The sequence below is a fragment of the Taudactylus pleione genome, unplaced genomic scaffold (genome assembly GCF_031769625.1).
Source record: "Taudactylus pleione unplaced genomic scaffold, aTauple2 ptg001956l, whole genome shotgun sequence".
Lineage (NCBI taxonomy): Eukaryota > Metazoa > Chordata > Amphibia > Anura > Myobatrachidae > Taudactylus > Taudactylus pleione.
Window position 1 is genome coordinate 4,838,683 of NW_028286352.1, and position 7,324 is coordinate 4,846,006.

General features: G+C 44.5%; 1 pseudogene; it reads right to left on the bottom strand.

Annotated features, from left to right (window-relative positions):
- Nucleotides 1–1,453: 1,453 nt before the first annotated feature.
- Nucleotides 1,454–2,706, bottom strand: LOC148436125 (uncharacterized; annotated as a pseudogene).
- Nucleotides 2,707–7,324: the final 4,618 nt, after the last annotated feature.

The window sequence follows — 7,324 nt, forward strand, 5'->3', positions numbered from 1 at the left end:
AAGCATCACTCTTTTTACCTCCAAAAGCTAATATTATTTAACATATAAATACTTTAGTATGAGAAACTGTATCTTGTCTGGCAATTCTGGTCCCTGTGGTTGTTGTACTTGTAGTAGCTTTCTCTCACAAGAGTTGCAGTTTACCATGGACTAATTATGGCCCTCATTCAGAGCCGTACGCTCTGAGCAGAGCGCACGCTCTGCATGAGGGCCGGGCTCCATTTTCATGGAGCGTCCTCCTGGACGCTCGTATAGCTGTGGGTCACCACCCACAGGCTATACGAGCGTGCATTTTGATGGCCGCGATGGTCGTGACCATCGCGACCATCGAAATTGCGAGCCGGAGCCTGCGGTTGAGGTTTTCAACCGCAAGCTCCGGAGTGATTTTGGCTCTATCAGAGCCAAAATCACTCCCACTGACATCACTAGTGATGTCAGTGGGCCGGCTTCTGACGGGAGGCGTTCCCGTGGGAACGCCCCCGTCAGGGAGGCACGCCCCCGGCACGCCCACCAAAGGGGGCGTGCTGTCAATCAACATTGACAGCACGCCCCCTTTGATCGGACACAACGAGCGAAGGAAAGTCCTTCGCTCGTCGTGTCTGGCGCATGCGCACGACGGAGCTCCCTCCGTCGTGCGCATGCTCAGTGCAGACCATCGACCCACTTGCGAGCGTACAGCCGCTCGCGAGTGGGTCTGAATCAGGCCCTATGTTCCAGGAATACATTTCAGCAACTCCTGCTGCACTGTTAATTAAGTAGCTACACCTGTTATTTGGAATCAATAACTTTCCTTACAATAAGGAACACTAGTTTGCAGGAATCTATGACATGCAAACTCTCTTTGTTCTAGGGAATAGGATTGCCACCTAGCAACAGCTGGTGGGTTAGGTGCAAGACTCCCGACAATCGAGGAGAAGGTAAAGTGAAAAAACTTTCACTTACCTTCTTCACAGCCGGGGGAAGAGCGGGGCTCAGGAGACCCACGAATCGCGGGTACTAGGCACTATAAGTCATGGGCACATGTGCATGCTCAGTATAAAGGGCTGAGCCATGCCCCCCCTGTTAGATTTTACAGAAGCTTACAGATGGCAATCCCGACTAGAACGAGAGAGAAGTTGGGAAGGGTGAAATCACCCTAATTCCTGTAACCTAAGAACAAAGGAGACAGGAGACTATGTTGATGCAGAAACAATACGTTTACTAGAAACCAGCAAACTGTAGTAAAAGGTATTTAGGAAAGCAACTGGGAATGGAGGAAGAACGATCTCCTATATTGCCTTGAAACTGGAACATAGTCTTAAACTCCTGCGAACTTGTGAGTGTAGAAGATGAGGATAAAACTACTTCTGATCCTTAGGTAGCTGTGACTGCTGCTGCTTCTTCTGGACTTTGGAGTGCCTGAAAGTAAAGGAGAGGTCAGGTATAACTCATAATTACCTCTCGCAATCCGTGTCTAGGAGAATCCTCCTCTGGGGGCACCCTGCTGGTCATGGGTTGAACTGCTGGCTCCTGCAGAACGACCCTCCTGACGAAGGGCCATTTCGAAGGCTGCGGGCCCTTCAGGTCTGCAAATGACTTACGGGCCTTATAGCGGATTTTTACTTCATCTATGAAGTCAGGGCCAAACAGGTCAGAATCTGTTAAGTTAGGAACATCTAATGGCCTGGGGGCTAGATTAGTCAGACCTACACTAGTCAGCCAGCAAGTTCTACGGGAATTTGATATGAAATAAATACATTGGCCAATCATTAGGGTAGCCCTCCTTATAGCTTTTAAGAGGGCCATCTTGGAAGCTACCAGGAATCTAGGGAGCCCACTGAGACCCCCTCTTTTTCTGCTTTGTCTTGGACAAATAACAGAGGACCAGCCACGTCTGCAACTTTAAGCTGAATTTCCCTAAGTAGTTTATCTGTAGAATCATTCTGGGCCTTATTCCCAATGAGTGACATAAGGGCTGGATCAATTTCTGGGGCAAACAGAGCGGGGATGTCAGTATGGTTGCAGAGAACCATTTCATCCTCCTAAATGAGAGCCGCTCTAAATGCTAATTGAGCAAAATTGTATACCTGGGACCGCTCGCTCAGGGCCCAGTGAGAGGAATGAATTTTGGACGGGGGCATTCTGCCGGCTACTGCTACCCGGGCCATTTGCAAATCACAATACTCGCCTATGCGAGAGGATGCCCTAGTCCTAGTTACCTCCTCTGACTCCCAATCTACTGGAAGGTAGCTAGCGTCCCTATGTGAGTGAGTCAGTGGTGGTGTGCGGTGGTAACTAGCCCCCTTATGAGGACGCTGTGGCGCGGCTGCTGGTCTGAGGCAGGAAATATGTGCCGGCCATTGGTGGGAGAGAGAGGTCTGCTGTGGACCTTTAGAGGTATTCCAGCTATGGGCAATACCTGGGAAAGAGATGTTTTTGCCTGGACAGGCATCTCTTGAAGAAACACGGTCAATATGTTTCTTTTATATGAGCATTTTCTCACCACTCTGCAGCCTGACTAATCTCCCCCTCTTCAGAGGTGTCCCTGCTGTCCTCTGACCTGACAGGGTTCATTAATTTTCTTCTTTTGAAAATAATTTCTTTATCTGAGGAACCACTAGTAGCAGCCTCATCTAGGTTATGCCTGGAGGACTGCCTACCTCTTTTGCTGACAGATGGGGACACCAGCAGCGTGTCTGTTGCAGACACAGACACTGTGTCCTCCATTGTGCTGAGGTAAAATCTAACAGGGGGGTGTGGCTCAGCCCTATATACTGAGCGTGCGCACGTGCCCAGCATGCGCGCATCCATGATGCGCGTGCGCTTATTGCACCTAGTACCTGCGATTTGTGGGTCTCCTTAGCCCCGCTCTTTCACCCCGGCTGTGGAGAAGGTAAGTGAAAGTTTTCTTTCACTTTACCTTCTCCACGATTGTCAGGAGGCTTGCACTTAACCCACCAGCTGTTGCTAGGTGGCAAGCCTCCCGATGAACATACATCATTTATCCTGTTTAATAGTTCTAGTTCTGCTATTATTGGCCTGTTCCTATTTACCAAAAGCTCCTGATACCCTGATCCCAGTCAGCTACACTAAAACCCCTTTTTCACTGTGGAAATAACCCAGGTTATTGCTGGGTTTTCCCGGGTAGTAGCTCAGTGGAATAGGGTCCCTGAAAAATGACCTGGATCAAGTGATCTGGGTATCCAATCCAGGTAGCTACCAGGGTTGGACCAGGGATGGACCTGGGTAATGGTGCAGTGTAAATGGAGTGACCTGAATTATCCGACCCAGGTCATGCCTAAAAATAGCTGATTGGTGGCTGTGGAGCAGTCACCTCCCACTATTTATGACCTCACAAGTTTAGCAGGGCCTACCTGGGTTCAGTGTGAATGACCCAGGAAAAGCTCGGAACGAAGGTGCACTGTAAACGGGTTCTGACCTTGGTTAGAATCATGTCTGAAAACACAGGTCAGACTCAGGTTCTTAGTGGACAATGAGTATTATTTTCCCCTACTGATAGTGGATTGGTGGAGTTTAGTAGATTGCAACATTTTTGTAACCTCATCAGCTTGATCAACATTGACAACTCTTTGTCTGAGGTGCTAGGAAATCTCCACTGATCGAAGCATGCATTAATTGACCTGGGTGGTGAAAATCAGACTATTTAAGTGAGCACTAAATAAGAGAGGGTCACCCAAACTCACACCTGATTGCCATCCCATTGATTTACACACCTGACTAATTAACTTATCCTTTAACTGAACTCATAATAATAGAGGTTCACATACTTTTTCAAACAAAGAAATGTAATATTGGTTTGATAAAAAATTTATTAAAAAACAGTGTGTCCTGTTGTGTGTTATTTGATTTATTGGATTCTCTTTTTATTTACTATAACTTAGATGAAGATCAAACACATTAGAGCCACATTTATGTAGACATTCTGACAATTCTAAAGAGTTTGAGACTTTTTAGCACCACCAAAAAGTTTCTAAATTAATTGAATTGCTGGAGGCCAAAGCCACCACAGCTTGTACAAGAGTACAATCGGTTGTATATATCCAAGATGCCACATGTAAAAAGTTCCCTACTAAGGGCATATTCAATTGGGTGCGAGAATAGCAAGAAACCCGCACCTGCAAGGTTTTTTCTGCAGGTGCTGGTTTTTTGCTATTCAAATAGGTGCAGATTTTTTCTTTTTTTTACGTGCTGGGAGGTTTTTTTTTCATGCACCTCCAGAGCAAGTTTGATTTTTCCTAAGGTGAGTATGTCAGTGTGTGTGTGTTTATTACTGTTTGTAAGTTTGTATGTGTGTGTGTTTGTGTGGCCCCCCCAGTGTCTGTGTGGCCTCCCCAGAATGGGCGCTGGGGGAACTACATCTCCCAGCAGCCCTTGCCCCTCCCACCAGCCCCCTCTTCAGTATGAAGATAGAGGGGAGGCCACCGGGAGCCGCGGAGACCACCGAAGACCTCTGGGCAGGTCAGTGCTGAATTATTTTTTTTTTATTACGCCACGCAGCGTTTTCAGAGCTGAAAGCCCCGCGACCACTTTTTTTTAATTGGATACCACGGGTATCGGGAGCACATACCCGCAGTATTCAAAAATTTGCCGCGAGGGGCCCAAGGTTTTTTACCTCGCTAAACCTCACGCCCAATTGAATATGCCCCTAAGTGTAGAGAAATGCAGGTGTGGTTGAGATTCATGCACATATATTATGCAAAACAGTTTTTTCAGTATTGGACTAGATTTATATACACTTGCAATGGCATTGGCCAATTGGCTTGCATGTTTTTTAGACAGATGAAAACAAATTATGACCTGCACCAAATATATCCAAACTAGGGCCCTCATTCAGAGCCACTCGCTAGCGGCAGTACGCTCGTTCCGAGCGATGTTCGCACATCTGCGCATGCGTACGGTTTTTAGTACGCATGCGCGAACCAGTCAGTGTGGCCGAAAATCGTTGGTACGCAATATAGCGAGGGCCTGCTATTTTGAGTGACAGAATGAGGCATATGTGGGTGGTAACAGGGGAAGGTGCTTGAAAACGGGGAGTGGAGATCCGAACGCAGGCGTGCTTAAAGGTCAAAACGGGCGTTTTAAGGGAGTGCATAATTAATACAGCAGCGTCACTGACCACGTCACTTGTTTTTTTTTTACTCAGAACTGCTCGCAAAATAGCGGTTGAAAACACCAACCACAAGAATAGCGAGCAGTTCATACGCTGTACGATGTACTCGATTAATCTAATAAATAGCGGACATGACGTATGGTGCGTGCGGCCAGGGGGCGTTTTTATCAAAAAAACGAGCGTATGTTTTGCTCGCTCGTTCAGACTTAGAGGTGGGAACAGACTGCAATTTGCGAACGGATCATTTGAATAGCCACCCCTTGTTTTTGAACGAACGACCACAAATAGCGAACGGCTCTGAATCAGGCCCTATGTGTCTATGAGAGCAAATAATGAATTAATTGAGTGCATGTGTAGTACATGAATAAATAATTTGAATACTAATGCTTTTATGTACCTTGTGTGTACCAAAGTATGATGTAATAGGTTATACTGTAGGTGGCAAATTTTATCAAGACTATTAAATTCCAGTTAAAATTAAATATTAAAGTACTATAAAAAAATTAATAATTTGACTACTATATTAATTTGTTTCCAAAACATACTTTATCTAATAATATACAAAAATGTAGTAACATAATTATGTAGAAAAAAAGAATAAAATAAGGGAAACATTAGTGCATTAATATTGCAGATGTGTTTGTATAGTAAAAAATACAATAACCAGTTTAAGTTATTGGGAAGGATCCCATTTTTCTTTGTGTTTGCATTTGATATTTTAAACTGCTCTTTACATTCACTATTGCAGACTACCTATTATCAAAATTAAAATGTATATTAAATTAAGCTTTTACTATTGGTATCTGATCATTCACTGTTTTAGAATTATATGCTTAAGTTCCATCACAAGAGGACAGCACTATATAAATTGGATCTATATTTAGGAAATAAAAATAGGTCTCTTCAAAAAGTTTTTAAAGGCGAGTAACGCATTGCAAAGTCAAGATATTTGATCTTGCATTTCAATAAATGAACTTACCGTGTTCACAAAGCCTGCACAATATATCTGATTACAGAGACATTATTTGCATTTACAATATTCAAATATTTTATTCAAGTTTTGTACTTATAAAAACACTGGCCAAAATATTGCTTACATCAAACTAATATGCTATTTGAATGGTAAACAATTAGCTATACATAAAAAAGTCAGATTGTGACCAGCAATGGAGCTGAGTATTCTTCAAATAATTTTTTTACCTCTAGACACCATTGTTCTCCTGGCTTCCTTTTCAGGAAATGCATTAATCTGTGTTGTAAATATGTTTGATTGGATGAAGACCAAAACTCTTTCTGTTACTGACCAACTCATCTTCAGTATCAGTTTCTTTAACTTTTTACAAGGACTGCGCAAAATCAGCTGCGTTTTCTTATACTTTATGGAGCTTGAGATACGGCCCTGCACATGCAAATGTTACAGTGAGTGCAATGTAACAGGACAAACACACAGGTTTTGTGAAGTGTTGGGGCATTTACTGTGCTTTTACAGAAGCATCTGTCCCTTACATGCACAACAGCATCATTGATTTATCGCGATCAGGTGACCAAGTCTGCAGAGGCAAAACACGTGTCCATCCAACGGGTCTGCTTGTCCTTAGCACCCCGGTTGATACGCCACCGGCAGCCGCACTCTTGACATCATATTACCGAAGTTATCTTTTCTTATTATAGCTCTATAGCGCTCTCTCATCCCAGCCGGACTGAGGGCCTGATTCAGCAAGGATCGCTATTCTGCTAGAACACACGCACCGCAGTTGCTAATATTAGAGGTGAACTGCAAATGTTTGCAATCGCATTGCGATCACAGCTTACCACAAGGATGCCCACTTCCCCTTAAACACATCCATATACTTGGGCAACATATTGAAATAAACGGTAACATCGAGTAACATCGGACCCATACGCACAGTTAAGGCAGGTCAGGCCTCAATGAGGAATTGCTAACTTCTGCACATGCTATGAGCCTTCATGTTGCGTATGGTATTGCACTGGATATGCCAGTGCCATGCAATGGCGCTGCAATGCACTATCACGCCTGCGTTCACCCGATCACCCCCGCATCACCACAGACAAATGGCGCTTCCTGTCAGTCACTGTGCTCTGGGTCTATGTAGCCTCTGCAAACGCAGTTTCCATTGCAATTGCTAGTTCGTGCACACGCACTGCAATGCATATGCATGCGCAATGTGAATTAATTGAATGTTTGCGTGCATC